Here is a 19141-nt window from a genome sequence, read left to right as displayed (position 1 = left end):
GTATGGTGCGCACAGATGTGCAGTGCTATATACACAGGTAAGTGGTATGGTGCGCACAGATGTGCAATATTATATACACAGGTATGTGGTATGGTGTGCACAGATGTGCAATATTATATGCACAGGTGCGTGGTATGGTGTGCACAGATGTGCAATATTATATACACAGGTATGTGGTATGGTGTGTACAGATGTGCAATATTATATACACAGGTAAGTGGTATGGTGTGTACAGATGTGCAATATTATATGCACAGGTGCGTGGTATGGTGTGCACAGATGTGCAATATTATATACACAGGTATGTGGTATGGTGTGCACAGATGTGCAATATTATATGCACAGGTGCGTGGTATGGTGTGCACAGATGTGCAATATTATATACACAGGTATGTGGTATGGTGCGCACAGATGTGCAATATTATATACACAGGTGCGTGGTATGGTGTGCACAGATGTGCAATATTATATACACAGGTATGTGGTATGGTGCGCACAGATGTGCAATATTATATACACAGGTATGTGGTATGGTGTGCACAGATGTGCAATATTATATGCACAGGTGCGTGGTATGGTGTGCACAGATGTGCAATATTATATACACAGGTATGTGGTATGGTGCGCACAGATGTGCAATATTATATACGCAGGTAAGTGGTATGGTGTGCACAGATGTGCAATATTATATGCACAGGTGCGTGGTATGGTGTGCACAGATGTGCAATATTATATGCACAGGTGCGTGGTATGGTGTGCACAGATGTGCAATATTATATACACAGGTATGTGGTATGGTGTGCACAGATGTGCAATATTATATACACAGGTATGTGGTATGGTGCGCACAGATGTGCAATATTATATGCACAGGTGCGTGGTATGGTGTGCACAGATGTGCAATATTATATACACAGGTATGTGGTATGGTGTGCACAGATGTGCAATATTATATGCACAGGTGCGTGGTATGGTGTGCACAGATGTGCAATATTATATACACAGGTATGTGGTATGGTGCGCACAGATGTGCAATATTATATACACAGGTATGTGGTATGGTGTGCACAGATGTGCAATATTATATGCACAGGTGCGTGGTATGGTGTGCACAGATGTGCAATATTATATGCACAGGTGCGTGGTATGGTGTGCACAGATGTGCAATATTATATACACAGGTATGTGGTATGGTGTGCACAGATGTGCAATATTATATGCACAGGTGCGTGGTATGGTGTGCACAGATGTGCAATATTATATACACAGGTATGTGGTATGGTGTGTACAGATGTGCAATATTATATACACAGGTATGTGGTATGGTGTGCACAGATGTGCAATATTATATGCACAGGTGCGTGGTATGGTGTGCACAGATGTGCAATATTATATACACAGGTATGTGGTATGGTGTGTACAGATGTGCAATATTATATACACAGGTATGTGGTATGGTGTGCACAGATGTGCAATATTATATGCACAGGTGCGTGGTATGGTGTGCACAGATGTGCAATATTATATACACAGGTATGTGGTATGGTGTGTACAGATGTGCAATATTATATACACAGGTATGTGGTATGGTGTGCACAGATGTGCAATATTATATGCACAGGTGCGTGGTATGGTGTGCACAGATGTGCAATATTATATACACAGGTATGTGGTATGGTGTGCACAGATGTGCAATATTATATACGCAGGTATGTGGTATGGTGTGCACAGATGTGCAATATTATATGCACAGGTGCGTGGTATGGTGTGCACAGATGTGCAATATTATATACACAGGTATGTGGTATGGTGTGTACAGATGTGCAATATTATATACACAGGTATGTGGTATGGTGTGCACAGATGTGCAATATTATATGCACAGGTGCGTGGTATGGTGTGCACAGATGTGCAATATTATATACACAGGTATGTGGTATGGTGTGCACAGATGTGCAATATTATATACGCAGGTATGTGGTATGGTGTGCACAGATGTGCAATATTATATGCACAGGTGCGTGGTATGGTGTGCACAGATGTGCAATATTATATACACAGGTATGTGGTATGGTGCGCACAGATGTGCAATATTATATGCACAGGTGCGTGGTATGGTGTGCACAGATGTGCAATATTATATACACAGGTATGTGGTATGGTGCGCACAGATGTGCAATATTATATGCACAGGTGCGTGGTATGGTGTGCACAGATGTGCAATATTATATGCACAGGTATGTGGTATGGTGCGCACAGATGTGCAATATTATATGCACAGGTATGTGGTATGGTGTGCACAGATGTGCAATATTATATGCACAGGTGCGTGGTATGGTGCGCACAGGTGTGCAATATTATATACACAGGTATGTGGTATGGTGTGCACAGATGTGCAATATTATATGCACAGGTGCGTGGTATGGTGTGCACAGATGTGCAATATTATATACACAGGTATGTGGTATGGTGTGCACAGATGTGCAATATTATATGCACAGGTGCGTGGTATGGTGTGCACAGATGTGCAATATTATATACACAGGTATGTGGTATGGTGCGCACAGATGTGCAATATTATATGCACAGGTGCGTGGTATGGTGTGCACAGATGTGCAATATTATATACACAGGTATGTGGTATGGTGCGCACAGATGTGCAATATTATATGCACAGGTGCGTGGTATGGTGTGCACAGATGTGCAATATTATATACACAGGTATGTGGTATGGTGTGCACAGATGTGCAATATTATATGCACAGGTGCGTGGTATGGTGTGCACAGATGTGCAATATTATATACACAGGTATGTGGTATGGTGTGCACAGATGTGCAATATTATATGCACAGGTGCGTGGTATGGTGTGCACAGATGTGCAATATTATATACACAGGTATGTGGTATGGTGTGCACAGATGTGCAATATTATATGCACAGGTGCGTGGTATGGTGTGCACAGATGTGCAATATTATATACACAGGTATGTGGTATGGTGTGCACAGATGTGCAATATTATATGCACAGGTGCGTGGTATGGTGTGCACAGATGTGCAATATTATATACACAGGTATGTGGTATGGTGCGCACAGATGTGCAATATTATATGCACAGGTGCGTGGTATGGTGTGCACAGATGTGCAATATTATATACACAGGTATGTGGTATGGTGCGCACAGATGTGCAATATTATATGCACAGGTGCGTGGTATGGTGTGCACAGATGTGCAATATTATATGCACAGGTATGTGGTATGGTGCGCACAGATGTGCAATATTATATGCACAGGTGCGTGGTATGGTGTGCACAGATGTGCAATATTATATACACAGGTATGTGGTATGGTGTGCACAGATGTGCAATATTATATACACAGGTATGTGGTATGGTGCACACAGATGTGCAATATTATATACACAGGTATGTGGTATGGTGTGCACAGATGTGCAATATTATATGCACAGGTGCGTGGTATGGTGTGCACAGATGTGCAATATTATATACACAGGTATGTGGTATGGTGCGCACAGATGTGCAATATTATATGCACAGGTGCGTGGTATGGTGTGCACAGATGTGCAATATTATATACACAGGTATGTGGTATGGTGTGCACAGATGTGCAATATTATATACACAGGTATGTGGTATGGTGCGCACAGATGTGCAATATTATATGCACAGGTGCGTGGTATGGTGTGCACAGATGTGCAATATTATATACACAGGTATGTGGTATGGTGTGCACAGATGTGCAATATTATATGCACAGGTGCGTGGTATGGTGTGCACAGATGTGCAATATTATATACACAGGTATGTGGTATGGTGCGCACAGATGTGCAATATTATATACACAGGTATGTGGTATGGTGTGCACAGATGTGCAATATTATATGCACAGGTGCGTGGTATGGTGTGCACAGATGTGCAATATTATATACACAGGTATGTGGTATGGTGTGTACAGATGTGCAATATTATATACACAGGTATGTGGTATGGTGCGCACAGATGTGCAATATTATATACACAGGTATGTGGTATGGTGCGCACAGATGTGCAATATTATATACACAGGTATGTGGTATGGTGCGCACAGATGTGCAATATTATATACACAGGTATGTGGTATGGTGTGCACAGATGTGCAATATTATATACACAGGTATGTGGTATGGTGCGCACAGATGTGCAATATTATATACACAGGTATGTGGTATGGTGTGTACAGATGTGCAATATTATATACACAGGTAAGTGGTATGGTGTGTACAGATGTGCAATATTATATACACAGGTACGTGGTATGGTGCGCACAGATGTGCAGTGCTATATACACAGGTAAGTGGTATGGTGCGCAAGGATGTGCAATATTACAGACACAGGTGCGTGGTATGGTGTGCACAGATGTGCAATATTATATACACAGGTATGTGGTATGGTGTGCACAGATGTGCAATATTATATACACAGGTATGTGGTATGGTGCGCACAGATGTGCAATATTATATGCACAGGTGCGTGGTATGGTGCGCACCGATGTGCAATATTATATACACAGGTGCATGGTATGGTGCGCACAGATGTGCAATATTATATACGCAAGTGTGTGGTATGATGTGCACAGATGTGCAGTACTATATACGCAGGTGTGTGGTAGGGTGTGCACAGATGTGCCATATTATATACACAGGTTTGTGGTACGGTGTGCACAGATGTGCAATATTAGGCAGGTGTGTGGTAGGGTGTGCACAGATGTGCAATATTATATACGCAGGCGCATGGTACGGTGTGCACAGATGTGCAATATTACATACACAGGTGTGTGGTACAGTGTGCACAGATGTGCAATATTATATACGCAGGTATGTGGTATGGTGTGCACAGATGTGCAGTATTATATACACAGGTGCGTGGTATGGTGTGCACAGATGTGCAATATCATATACACAGGTATGTAGTATGGTGTGCACAGATGTGCAATATTATATACGCAGGTATGTGGTATGGTGTGCACAGATGTGCAGTATTATATACACAGGTGCGTGGTATGGTGCGCACGGATGTGCAATATCATATACACAGGTATGTAGTATGGTGTGCACAGATGTGCCATATTATATACACAGGTATGTGGTATGGTGTGCACAGATGTGCTATATTATATACACAGGTATGTGGTACGGTGTGCACAGATGTGCAATATTATATACACAGGTGTGTGGTACGGTGTGCACAGATGTGCAATATTATATACGCAGGTATGTGGTACGGTGTGCACGGATGTGCAATATCATATACACAGGTATGTAGTATAGTATGCACAGATGTGCCATATTATATACCCAGGTATGTGGTATGATGTGTACAGATGTGCAATATTATATACTGTACACAGGTGTATGGTACGGTGTGCACAGATGTGCAATATTATATACGCAGGCGCATGGTACGGTGTGCACAGATGTGCAATATTACATACACAGGTGTATGGTACGGTGTGCACAGATGTGCAATATTATATGCGCAGGCACGTGGTACGGTGCGCACAGATGTGCAGTATTATATACTCATGTATGTGGTGTGATGTGCACAGGTGTGCAGTTGTTCTGCACCCTGAAGCTAATTCTACTCTGCAGAATTTCCGACCAAACAGCAAGTAAATTCTTAATAACAACAGAAAATGCTGGAAAAACTCAGCAGGTCAGGCAACATCCGTGGAGAGAAATTTGAGTTGACGTTTCGGGTTGGACCCTTCTTCAAAACTGGAAAGAAAAGAAACTAGATCGGAGGCAGGGCTGCGATCGGACAAAAGAATAAAAGAAACAAAAGAAGTAAAAGAGATTAGAAGCTAGACGAGATAGTAATAGGCTGGGATTAGGTGTAAAGTGTACTGGCAGGGCAAAAGATAGCTGCCAGGTGTGAGAGAGAAACAAAAGGAATCTTACTTAACAACAATTGGGCCTTTTAGCCTGAAAGGGATATCACTCGACCATATCAGAGGGACACATTGTGCTTTACCCGGAATAACCCCTCTCTCCTTATAACACAGTGCATCGTCCAATTAACCCTCTACAGCTCTGTACCCCCTGCAAACCCTGTAATATTCTGCACTTCACCGTTAACATAGGAAAACGTCACAAGGCGCTTCACAGGAGCGTAATCAGACAAAAGGTGACTCTCTCAGGCTTTAACTTCCCCTAGTAGCTCACTGCTTCACTGATTTGGGTAACTTGGTCTGCTCACTAGGTTAATGCAGTCGTTGGCCGCGATTTTATCATCAGTATCGGGATGGTGGCGGGAGAGCTGTTTTCCGGGTTCCAGTCACGATCCTGCCTGCAGCCGCTCTGTCAAAGGGATTTCCCTTGATTGGCCTTGTTAAGCCCGCCCTGTGGGCTTCCCGGACAATTAACAGGAAGCGTGTCTGATGATGTCATTTGATGATGCCTCATCAGTCGTTTCCCTTAAAGGGACCATGGCCACATTGAGTTTGACCATTGTTCTGTCAGTGTTTGACAGCATTGAGGTGCTGCAAGCACTGACAAGCACTGCACAAAGGTGGACACTTACACACAGGCTCTCAAATGGCTCCCTCCATATATTTATGGAGGGAGTCACAGCACGCAGGGAGGTTCTCTTCCCTTCCAAGGGCGGAGGAGACCTCCCCAGGACACCATCACAGCCTGGTTGCACATTGCACAGGAGGGCAAAAGCAGGGATGTCGTCAGGGGTTTCTGGCTGCAATGGCACAAACCTTTCAATGATCTCAGTAGATCACGAAACGTTACTGCAAAGCCACACCCAACCTCATCCTGCTGTGCCTCTCATCACATCCCCATCACTCTGCCTTCCCTACCCTACTCCTGCTCATCCTTACTCACACCAACTTACCTTGCACCTCCACCCAACCCTCTCTATCTACTTTATCACTCCCCCATCTCACTGGCAACTCTTCACACTTACCCTCATCCTACTGCAAGCATACTAACTAACAACACACAAGGATAGGCACTTGAGAGGTTTAGCCAATGCCCATGTGAAGTTTCTGGTAATGTGTTGTCATACAGTGAAATCTATTTTTCCAACACTGCCCCTTATTGGACAGATCTGAGCGCACCTTGAGAAGTGTCTTACTGAGTTCCAGTGAATGTTCAGACATAACCCCCCCCCCCCCCAACCCCATGCAGTGTGCATGAAATGGCTTGGACATTAAAGGGATGCTTTATGGTGCTGGTGTGGGATCATGTCAACCTGGCGCATCATGTGGCAGCCAGGGTTTACAGTGCCAAGTGAAGTAAATCTGGCCATGGTGGTGCCATCGCTGGCCTCCCGGGCAGCAATGTTGTCAGGGGCTGATGCCTTGTGTCCTGTGCAGCATCAGGTGATGGCGGAGAAGGTTGGTGATGTTGTTGTGCCTCATGATGTTGGTGTTGGGGCTGAGCGTGGAAGGATTCAGAGGACCAAGGTCTGATTTTTTTCAAGGGCACCGTATGTTGCTGCAATAGATGGCAGCTGCAGGTGAGATGACAGAAGCGATCTGTCAATGGTGAGAGAGGTTGTTCCAATGAGGTGGCACTGGACATACAGTTGCCTCTAAACACTTGCAAGCTAAAGAAATCTCTATGGGCTGTATTTTCCGATCGGAGGCCTCCTGAGTGCGGAGACCTCCGATCTGGAAAAATCTACGAACTTACCTGAGGGCTCCCAGGGCGCCTACACTTCCAATCCTGGGCCTCTCCAAACTGCAAGTGCGCAGGGCCCACGTATTCCAGAGGTGCATGCGGTTCGTAAGCGTCCCTGGGATCACGTGGGCCAGGCCAGCCAATAGCAGAAGAGAATCTCCCGTCATATACTTGACAGATAGATCTGTCAAATATATGAATGGAGATCAATGAAAAAACATAGAAAACTATAAATAATTGCTTTTTAAATCACCTTATTAAAATTAGTTGAAATTACAATAAATTAAATATTTTAAATAAAAATTAAATTTTTTGAAAAAAAAAATTAAAGTTTTTACAGGGCTAAAAATAAACTTACCTTTTTAAAAGTATTTTTAAATGATAAATGACTGCAATTTTTTTTTCCAACTCTTATCCTGCTTTTATCTGGCGTAAGAATTCTAAGGGTTTTCTGCGGGCGGAGGGTCTCCAGAAAGCAGAAATATCCGCCCGCAGAGGCCCTTCTCCAGCATTCTTGACAGATTGTAAATGCCGGTTTCCAGCGCATGCACTGTGCATGCCTGAAACCGGCATTTCCAAAGTGCCTACAGGTGAGTACACAGCACGTACCCACCCGTAGGGATCGGAATATCCAGGCCTATATGTCTTATAAATGCAGTAACCGACAGTTTCTGCGCTCTGAAACTGGACATCTGCAACATGGCATCCTTTACACCACTTCTGCTGCTGTCAGCTTATCAGAAATATCAGAGCAGACTCAAATCACGCCAGGTTGAGCTGGCATGTTCCCCGAGCAGCAGGTAGCCCGTGGGGAGCACGTAAAATTGGAAGGAAGCCTCAAAATAGTATCAAATTGGTTCTTAACAAGCCAGTTAATTAGGTCAATTGAATCCCCTGCTGCTTGGTGTCGGGTCAGTTCTCCGCTGACAGACCCAACACCTGGGATACTCGAGTGAAGGCGGGCTGACAGCGGGTTTCCTACCTGCTGTCAATCTTTGCTATTTTGACAGCGGACCCGCCTCCAAACCTGCCCTCTGGGCGCCGGCAAAATTCCTTCTTGTGGCGCTACTAGTGAATTTCGTGGTGCTACTTGCAACAGCGCCACACGCGGCGGCACGTAGCGCCGCGTCATTGCAGGCCTCCCTCACCTGATTAAAGGGGAGGGGCCTAGCGCTGCATGCACCAGGGCCTGCTGGACCACCGGGGAGTGCGGTGCTGTGAAAACAGCCCGACACCCAAGAGGAGTATGTACACAGGTATGTAATACTGTGTATACAGGCGTGCAGTACTGTGTATACAGGTGTGCATGTGTGCAGTGCATGCGTGTGCAGTACAATGTACATATATGTGCAGTACTGTGTACACAGGTGTGCATTACAATGTATACAGGTGTGCAGTACAGCTGTGGCCTCTGCCAGTGGTGCTGTGAACCAGCTGCTGGCATGAAATGTACATGGGATAACATTCTCTTCAAATTTCCATCCCTCTCTGTGGGGAGGTGCCTAACCTCTGCCGGGGTCCTCCGCACTGCTATGTGGCTCAATTCAGGAGCATAGTGGAGTCAGGGTATCGGGTCTCCACCCACCGCTCTGTGTGATAGTGCAGTGCCAAGTAGTTCCTTTACCCCAAACACAGAGCGCTTACCTCTGCCCCTGTGATTTGGGCGCTGCTGGTCCATTTGATGATATCTACCCGTACGCATTAGGAGCGAGAGACGATCAACCGGGTGGGTTAGGGGAGTGTTGCTTTGCCCTGCCACTGGAGAGATTCGCTTTGGCGGAATGTCAAATCCCTAGTTGGGGGCCTACTGATCAAGAGAGGACATCTGTTGTAGAACTGCACCTGGCACAGGAGGTGTCAGATGAATGGTACATGTTAGATTGATCGAGTAGTTCAATACATATTATATAGGTTCGGATGCCAGCGTTAAATTCATTTGTTGTTTTGTTAAATAGCAACATAAAGTACAAGCAAGTGTATATGTTTATATACTCACAAGTAGGATACCAATCGGGTCAATGAACTGCTCCTATCCAGGCAAGTTCTCAGTGCTGAATACCAACAAACTACTGACAATGGCTCATAGTTATACACTTGAAGGGACAGTTCCTAAACAATACCAGGTAACTTGCTCTGAAACTATCAATTCTGAGACCATTGTCATGTGATCCTTATGTGTCATATGCTGCTGCACCAATACATTGGTGCAATGTTGCACCACATGTGCTTCATTCTGGCTGGAATGCAAAGGACTACCAGCTGAAATGTGGATGGTCTCATGAATGAAGATAACCTTGCATGGCTGTTACCATTCATTCTTTTCCCAGGATATTAGCAATCTACCCCAGACATGCCATCTCCAAACTAGGCAATAATTCTTTACACAGATCCTTTGCTGAATTTTGCCTTTCTTCTTAAATTGCCCTAAACTAACAGCTCCTGTGTTGCTCGGCATGCAGAATCCTAATGACCTACTCTAATGCTATGTTACATAGAAGATAGGAGCAGGAGTAGGCCATTCGGCCCCTCGAGCCTGCTCCGCCATTCAATGAGATCATGGCTGTTAGCCTCTATCCCACGGAATAAATTAATAATACACAGATATTAGTACTAAACTCTATATTATTGTTATTTTTTTCCCTTCATATCTCACCAGATGTTCTGAGCCTTCTGCTGAATTCCGCCCAATGTACATCTGCAGATTCTACACTTCCTCCTTTACTGTAACTCTCTATGCTAACTATTCCATGATGCCTTTTACGTATGTCAAGCTGTTAACCTATTATAGTATACACTATCCTATAGTGCTCACAGGTATGCATTTTGAATTACTGATTCTGGATGGCATGGAAGACATGAAGGCCAAGAAATTCAGTATAGCCACTTTTGGGGCGGTAAAGTCGGGCGGGCGCTAAAGTTAGCGCCCGCCGGAAAGTGGAGGCCACTTCGCCGAAATTCAGTAGCTTTGGCCAAGGAGTTTGGCCGAGCGCTGAAACTGGCGTTGCACTCCTATCTTTAGGCGCTAAGCCGGCGGTGCGGACTGATAACGCCGAGGCCGGGCGCAGCGCAGGTGCGGTCATGTTTTGATTGACAGCAGACACCCTGACGCCGGCCAGCTCTTAAAGGGGGAAGGGTCGACTTTGTCTGCAGCCACGCCCTGGATAGTGGAGCCCTGCAGCTAGGCCTGAACACTGCTGGTGGACCCAAATAGCGCCTGAAGCCATGCAGAAGGCCCGTGAACGAGCGCAGCGCTTTTCAGAGCATGCTTTGAGGGTGCTGCTTCGGGGGTTGGAAAAGAACAGAGAGATCTTGTGCCCGGACAGTGGCAAGAAGGCTCCCAGGAGGCAGTACAGGAGAGCCTGGAGGGAAATCGCCCTGAGGGTGTCAGCCAACAGCGATGTCCCCAGGACTGCTGACCAATGCCGCAAGAAGTTCAACGACCTCAGTCGGTTGGTCAGGGTGAGTACCCTTTCCAGTGTCCTCCTCATCCTTGCATGTGCACCTCACATTATGGGCAAAGGGACCTCAAAGGCCTAATGGCCAGCCCTCCTCCCGCAGCTATGGCACTGGCATGATCATCAATAGCACTCTCTGCACTTAACACACTGGCCAAGCTATTCGACCATGGGAGGCAGTGCACACAACAACAGGGCACCACACTGTACTTAGAGGCCGTCCTTTCTCTTGCAGGCCAAGCTGGTGCGGAATTTGAAGAGCCAGACTGTCACCGGGGGAGGCCGTCCCCAGTTCCAGCAGCTCAGTCAGCTGGAGGAGAGCGTGGCTCGACTCGTGCGTGGCCGGGTGACTGGCCCCGTTGCTATTGGAGATGCCGACCCTGTGCTGGGACCCAATGGTAAGGACATGACCGTTTGGACCTCTCTGGTTCCCCTTGCGCTTCAGATCTACATCCTTTGCCACTGTCCCACCAATGCGCATAATGGCACTACTCATGCCTCCCTCGCTGACGCCCTGTCCTCACTCTAAAGCTACTCTTGTGCCTTCCTGCTTTCAGCTGGTGAGGAGGAGGTCCCTGAAGCTGAGAGTGCCAGTCCCTCGGAAGAGGAGGACGACGAGGACCAAGAGGAAGGCGGCACATCGGGGGAACCCTCATCCGCGCCAGGGGATGGCAATGGAGGGGACACGTCTTGCCTGGAGGAGAGCCAGGGGGAAGTGTTGCAGGGGGGTGTAGCTCCTGGGCCTAGTGGCATCCAGGCACGCGGGAAGGGTCGGGCAGCACGGCTGCCTTCTCCCCAGAGGGGGGAAGTGTTGCAGGGGAGGGCAGTTGCTGGGCCCAGTGGCGTCCAGGCACGCGGGAAGGGTCGGGCAGCTCGGCGGCCTTCTCCCCAGAGGGAGAGTCCGCCCTCCAGTCCGGAGACGGTCCTCGCCCAGGAGGTGCGCCTCCTTGATGAAATGTCCGCGGCCTCGGAGCGGCGCCACAACGAGTTCATGGGGGTTGTGGGACAGTTGCCTCAGGCCATTGAGTCCCTGGCTCATAGTGTGGCCAATTTCGGGGACTCACAGGCCAGGGGTGTCGAGCAACTCGCGGCAGCACAGGCCAGGGGTATCGAGCAACTCACAGCAGCACAGGCCAGGGGTGTCGACCAACTCGCGGCAGCACAGGACGCGAGTCGCGAGTTCATGAGTGGTGCCGTCCAGACACTGGCTGATCTGATGCGGGCACAGACCAGGGCAGTTCGCGCACTCACTTCTGCCACACTCGCTGTGTCACGGAAGCATCGCCAGGGCACCCGCCGCCCTGCTGCAGCACAGCGGTCTGGCCTTCACCAGATTGCTGCGCTTGCTGCAGTGCCAGGCCGGCCGAGTGCCAGTGTCTCTGGCGACCAGCGAGCGCCTGGCATCAGCCAGCTTGCCCCCATTGCTGCAGCTGCCACTGCCACTCCCCCAGCCAAGGTGCGACGAGCTGCTGGAGAGACTGATGCTGGCCAGCCACAGCTGCAGCAGTCAGCAGCCGGCCCCTCCAGGGCCGGACCTCGTCTAGGCCAACCCCCAAGGGCATCTGCCGTCACGCATTGTGCCCCTCAGGAGCCTTCCCCCAGCCTTGCAACACCCACAGGGCCCAGGTTGAGGTGGAGCAACAGGTCGGGCAGGGGCCGGAGAAGCCTGCACAAGGACTCGCCCTCTCGGCACACCAAGTAGAGTGTGTTGCCAACTGTTTTTTTTATATGGGGGTGTTTGTGTTCTGGAGGGGGGGGGGCTTATTTTGGTAAGGCCGAAGATGAAGGCAAATGTTTTTTTATATGGGGGTGTTTGTGTTCTGGAGGGGGGGGGCTTATTTTGGTAAGGCCGAGGATGAAGGCCAATTGGAAGGACAATTTTTGTTATTCCTCCCCAGGTTGTGGGAGTGAGATATGTTTTTGACTGTTTTTTGGGGGTCTTGTCTGTTTTTCTGTTTCATGTGGGAAGGGCCCTGAGTTTGTTAAATAAAGCTTTTTATTTATTCAGCTTGTCCAGGTGTCATGTTTCAAGTGGTTGTTGCGTTAACCGGCTGAGGGCTTGCGGAGCGGCTGCATTCAGGTGCGTTCATTGCCACAAGCCATTCCCTGACAGGGGGCCTAGAAGTGTCGTTCAATAAGCCGCCGGCGGACGGCCCTTGGACCTTGTGGCTCCCTCCTGGGCTGGTACTCCTCCTCCTCCTCCTCCTCCTCATGGTCCTCCTGCTCGTCCTCCTGAGGTGGTGGTCCAACGCGAGGTGGCAGTGCCTGAGTCCTGCGGATAGCCAGGTTGTGCAGCATGCAGCAAACGACGACGAACTGGGAGACTCTATCCGGCGAATACTGTAGAGATCCGCCGGAACGATCCAGGCAGCGGAACCGTTGCTTGAGGACGCCAATCGTTTGCTCTATGATGTTCCTTGTGGCTTGATGGCTTTCGTTGTATGCCTCCTCCGCAGGGGTCCTGGGCGCGCGGAGCGGGGTCATGAGCCATGTACACAAAGGGTAGCCCTTGTCCCCAATAAGCCATCCCCTTGGTGGAGGCTGTGCCTGGAACGTGTCAGCCACAGTAGTCTGGCGCAGGATAAATGCATCGTGGCTGCTTCCTGGAAAGCGGGCATTGACAGCTAGGATGCGCTGCCTGTGGTCACACACCAGCTGTACATTGAGGGAATGGTAGCCCTTCCGGTTGCGGTAATCCTCGGCATTGTCGATAGGTGCCCGCATAGCCACATGCGTGCAGTCAATGGCGCCCTGCACCATGGGGAAGTCGGCGATCCTGGCAAATCCGACTGCACGCTGCTCCTGCCTCTCTAGGGTCATGGGGAAGGAGATGAATTGGTGTCTCCTTGTGAAAAGGGCATCGGTGACCTGCCGGATGCAGCGATGCACGGCGAACTGGGAGATGTTCGCTATGTCCCCAGCAGCGGCTTGGAAGGAGCCGCTTGCATAAAAGTTCAGAGCCACCGTGACCTTCACTTCCACCGACAGAGACGTCCTGCACATCAGCTGTGGACGCAGATCTCTGTGAAGCAGCTGGCAGATCTCTGCAACCACCTCCCTTCTGAAGCGCAGCCTCTTAACACAATGCGCGGCAGTCATGGTGAGATAGGACACCTGCTGCCGGTATTCCCTGAGTGGGTAAGGCCTACGTTGCCGACGCCTGATGGCCCCTCTGCGTCTAGGCATGGCTGGCCCTCTCACACAGCGTCTGCGAGCCCTTCGCACATAATGCTGGAACTGAGGGTTGGAACCCCATGCAGCCCCCATAATAAACTTGCAAACAGTGAAATCACAATGAGTCTAATTTCCAAGCTCTGGCCAGAAGCCAAAAATACCTCTCCTATGTTGTCCCAAATCAGTAAGGTCTGTTCCTTGGTCTCTGTCCAGAAATCCAAAGCACTAAAGTCATGGCAGCAAAATGGCTGGCCTTTATAGTTCAGTCTAAGTGCCCTTTAATTAACGCTCCCCGAGGCCCGCAGGGCCTCTGCTGCGTTCCAGTTCATAGTTCTTAACAGCGCCACGCCCACATTGGGCGGGCGCCACTAAATTTCCGGTTTGGGGCGCACAAACAGCGTTGCACGCCGAAATGATGTCATAAGCTGCGCGCGCAGCTGAGCGGGCGCAAACACTTTGCGCCGGCGCTAAATGTCAACTGAAGTTGGGCGTAGGCGCAGTTCGGACTGCGCCCGGGCGCTAAGTGCCTAGCGCTGGAAATCTACCCCTCTTAAGGCGTTAACGGCTGGCGAACGCTACTGAATTTCTAGGCCGAACAGTAGTAATCTGTATGGGTCAGAAACATTTCAAATAATAAAATACAAACTCAATCTCTTTTCCCATATGGGACCTACAGACAAGACCTTGTCAAAGATTTTATGCGTTTCCAATACAAAAGATACTAACATTTTTTCATCCCGGTCCCAAGTGAATTTATCTCCTGGTTATACTCATCTGGTTGCCTCAGCGAGAGAATAGAGCTACCAAGGAGGGTTATTAACAGACCACTGGAGACAGTTAATAATGGACTACAGGAGAGTGTTATTAATGGGCTGCAGGAGAGAGTTAATAATGGTACAGTAAGGAGGATTATTAACTGACTACTGTTATAAATCGCATCATTCATCAAGAACTACTCATGAAATAACGCTGGACGGCCAGCTGGTGGCGCCGTCCAAGGAGTATAAATACTCGGGAGTGGGCCCTAGCTTTTCAGGGACATTTTGAAAGACAAGGAACTAGTGAAGTACAACTAGACCTTCATGTTCTGAAACAAGTTGATTAAAGCCTTGCTTTATGCTCAAACCAAGTGAGTAGTGAGTTTTATTACGTCAACTACCAAGGAGGATTATTAATGGATTACCAGGGAGCCGGGGAGGATTATTAATGGGCTACTGTGGTTAGTTATTCATTGGGCTCCAATAACGATTCTTAATAGGACTTCAACATGGATTATTCCTGTGGGTCCAAGAAAGGTTATTAAAGGGGCTCCAAGAAGGATTATGAATGGGGTTTTGAGAAGTATTATTCATAGGGGACTCAGGAAGATTATTAACAGGACTCAGGATTATTAATGCTGCTCCAAGAAGAATTATTAATGTTGCTCCGAGACAGGTTATTAATGTTGCCCTGAGAAGGATTATTAATGTTGCTCTGAGAGTGATTATTAATGTTGCTCTGAGAGAGAATATTAATGAGGCTCCAAGAGCGATTATTAATGTTACTTTGAGAGTGGTTATCAATGTTACTCTGAGTGATTATTAATGTTGCTCTGAGAAGGATTATTAATGCTGCTCCAAGAGCGATTATTAATGTTGCTCCAAATGTGATTATTAATGTTCCTCTGAGAAGAATTATTAATATTGCTCTGAAAGTGATTATTAATGTTCCTATGAGAGCGATTATTAATTTTGCTCTGAATGTGATTATTAATGTTCCTCTGAGAAGAATTATTAATATTGCTCTGAAAGTGATTATTAATGTTCCTATGAGAGCGATTATTAATGTTGCTCTGAGAGCGATTAATAATGTTGCTCTGAGAGAGATTATTAATGTTGCTCCAAGAGCGATTATTAATGTTGCTCCGAGAGCGATTATTAATGTTGCTTTGAGAAGGATTATTAATGTGGCTCTGAGAGCGATTATTAATGTTGCTCTGAGAGTGATTATTAATGTTGTTCCATGAAGACTTATTCGTTTTGCTCTGAGAGCGATTATTAATGTTATTCTGAGAGTGATTATTAATGTAGCTCTGTGAGCGATTATTAATGTTGCTCTGAGAGTGATTATTAATGTTGTTCCGTGAAGAATTATTCATTTTGCTCTGAGAGCGATTATTAATGTTCCTCTGGGAGCAATTAGTCAAGTTGTTTTGAGAGTGATTATTAATGTTGCTCTGAGAGTGATTAATGTTGCTCTGAGAGAGGTTATCAATGTTACTTTGAGAGTGATTATTAATGTTGCTTTGAGAAGGATTATTAATGTTGCTCTGAGAGCAATTATTAATGTTGTTCCGTGAAGGATTATTCATTTTGCTCTGAGAGCGATTATTAATGTTGCTCCGAATGTGATTATTAATGTTGCTCTGAGACAGATTATTAATATTGCACTGAAAGCGATTATTAATGTTCCTATGAGAGCGATGATTAATGTTGCTCTGAGAGTGATTATTAAAGTTGCTCCGAGAGCGATTATTAATGTTGCTCTGAGAGCGATTATGTTACGGTACGGTGATGGACCCAAGTGCAGGCAAACAACCGGAGGCTTGAGATGGCGTAAAACTCAAAAGATGCTTCTTCAGAAGGCTCCACAAACACAGGGTGAGACTGGAGACAGAGCAAAACCCAAAAGAAGCTTTTCCAGAAGGTTTCCCAAATCACAGGGCGAGACCCGAGACTGAGTAAAACCCAAAAGGAGCTTCTTCTTATGTTCATTAATAAATAGACATTCTTATTATGAACACAGCTAACTTTTGCTAGACACTTTTATTGAGCACATGTGGACTAGGTACAGTATCTGTAGAGGCATCCATCTTGACTGCTGCCTTGTGGGTAGCCTAGTGCCTCATGGGTAATGTAGTCTTAATATACATACAGCTGGGTAGTGTAGTCTTATATATATACAGCTCTACACAGCTCTACGGCTCCACCTAGTGTCCACTATAGAATGACATGTTATTGATCATTACATCCCCCTTTCTTTGAGGTTTAACAAAATCAATATCAATCAACTTTCAAGAAAACAATAAAGATAATATCAGTAACACTTTTGTTCGTGCTCTATAAACATAAACATTTTCAAAACAGTCAACACATTTTCAAAGCTTTACATTGTACTCAAAGATTAAGGCCTAGAAATTCAGTGGGCTTTGCGCCCAGTTACCGCCCAAAGAGGGCTTCTGCGCCAGTCTGCAAACTTCGGGCGAACTTCATTGACGCGCTAATTGCGGCGGTAGCCGTTAGCGCTGCGCCGCCACCGATGACGTCATCGGTGTGCGCAGCGCCCCGGTACCGCCCCGACACCGGCCCGACCCCCATCTTCAGTAGCGGCCGCCTCTTCCGTGGCGGCCGCTAATAACATTCGGAGACCGGGTCCGTACAGCAGCCTTAGTGGGGCGCTTTAAGGTGGAGGTGCGGCCGGCCGCTTTTTGGCGGCCGCCTGCCCACACCTCCTTCCCCGGCCTCCTCCACCCCCCCCCGCGGCATTGCCGGCTGGTTTCCGGGAGCCCGGCACTTCTCCGTTGTGCCGGGCTCTTTTGCCGGCACTCGCGATCGGGGCTCCGGCTGCTGCAGGCACCTCCCCCTTAAGAGAGGGAGGAAGGCCTGCAGTACCACAGCCTGCCGCTCCGCTGCGGGTGGCGCTGCGGCCACTAGCGCGCCGATATTCAGTTTCAGCGCCCCAAGCGGGGGCGGCCACACCCTTGAACAGCGGCCGTCCTCGACATTGGGCGCTGAAACTGAATATCGGCTGGGCGCGAGTGGCTCCGCACCCAGCGGTAAATTCTGGCCGCCAGCGAGCTGGCGGGGGCTATAGCTAATTTCTAGGCCTAAGTCTATCAGGCTTTTTTACTTTACGTGTGGATCTTCTCAACACGGGTAAGTCTGATGTGTCTTCATGAGATTGTTCTGGCGGTGAATGACAAGGTGCAGTTGCGGCATTGTCATCAATCTGGTCTTGAATAGTCTTTACCATTTAAATGAAAAAGGTCCATACCAACCTTTTGCCATGGTGCTGTTGGTATGTCAGCTACTATCATTGGTTCCTTTGCTTGTTTGTTTTTGTGTTTCTGACATGTCTCACATTTGCCTATCATGTTCTCAATGCCCCTATTTATGCCAGGCCAATAAACAGTGGCCTAGAAATTCATTATAGCCACTTTTGGGGCGGTAAAGTCGGGCGGCCGCTAAAGTTTGCGCCCTGCGCAAAGTCGAGGCCACTTCGCCGATATTCAGTTGCATCGCCCTAAGAGGTTGCTGCTGCGCTAAAACAGGCGATGCACGACTATCATTAGGCGCTAAGCCGGCAGCCCGGGGCGCTAACACCGGAAGTTGGGCGCAGGGCAGGTGCGGCGAGCTGCTGATTGCCGGCAGACACTCTGGCTCCGGTGAGCTCTTAAAGGGGGAGGGTGGATTTGTTTTTTTGACAGGCCGAGACTAGTGTATTTGTGTTTTTGGGGAGGGCTTCTCTCCATCACTTTGTTGTTGTTGTTCCTCCTCCTCCTCCGCCTCCTCCTCCTCCTCCCAAAGAAGGAGTGTTGCAAAACGGCTGCCTTTTCTACTGCAGGAGTGCCCTTTAATTTGCGCTCCCCGCGGCCCGCCTCGGCTGTGTACCGTTCCACTTCACAGTCGTTCGGGCCGCCAGGCGCACAATGGGGCGGCGCGAGTGAAGTTCCGGTTCCGGGCGCACAAAGGGCGTTGCACGACGAAATGACGTCATGATCTGCACGCGCAATGACTTTGCGCCGGCGCTAAATGTCTACTGAAGTTGGGGCGAGGCGCAGATC

At 47.9% G+C, this 19141-nt stretch overlaps 1 protein-coding gene across 4 annotated transcripts in view; it reads right to left on the bottom strand.

The window, feature by feature from the left end:
* Positions 1-19141, bottom strand: part of inpp5d (inositol polyphosphate-5-phosphatase D) — a 309407-nt gene that overhangs the window by 8970 nt on the left and 281296 nt on the right. The gene's annotated exons all lie outside the window — the stretch shown is intronic.

This window comes from Somniosus microcephalus, chromosome 6 (assembly GCF_052327205.1).
Source record: "Somniosus microcephalus isolate GS21.2 chromosome 6, FLI_Smic_1.0, whole genome shotgun sequence".
NCBI lineage: Eukaryota > Metazoa > Chordata > Chondrichthyes > Squaliformes > Somniosidae > Somniosus > Somniosus microcephalus.
Note: the sequence above shows the minus strand (reverse complement) of the source record. Positions and strands in the feature narration are given on the sequence as shown.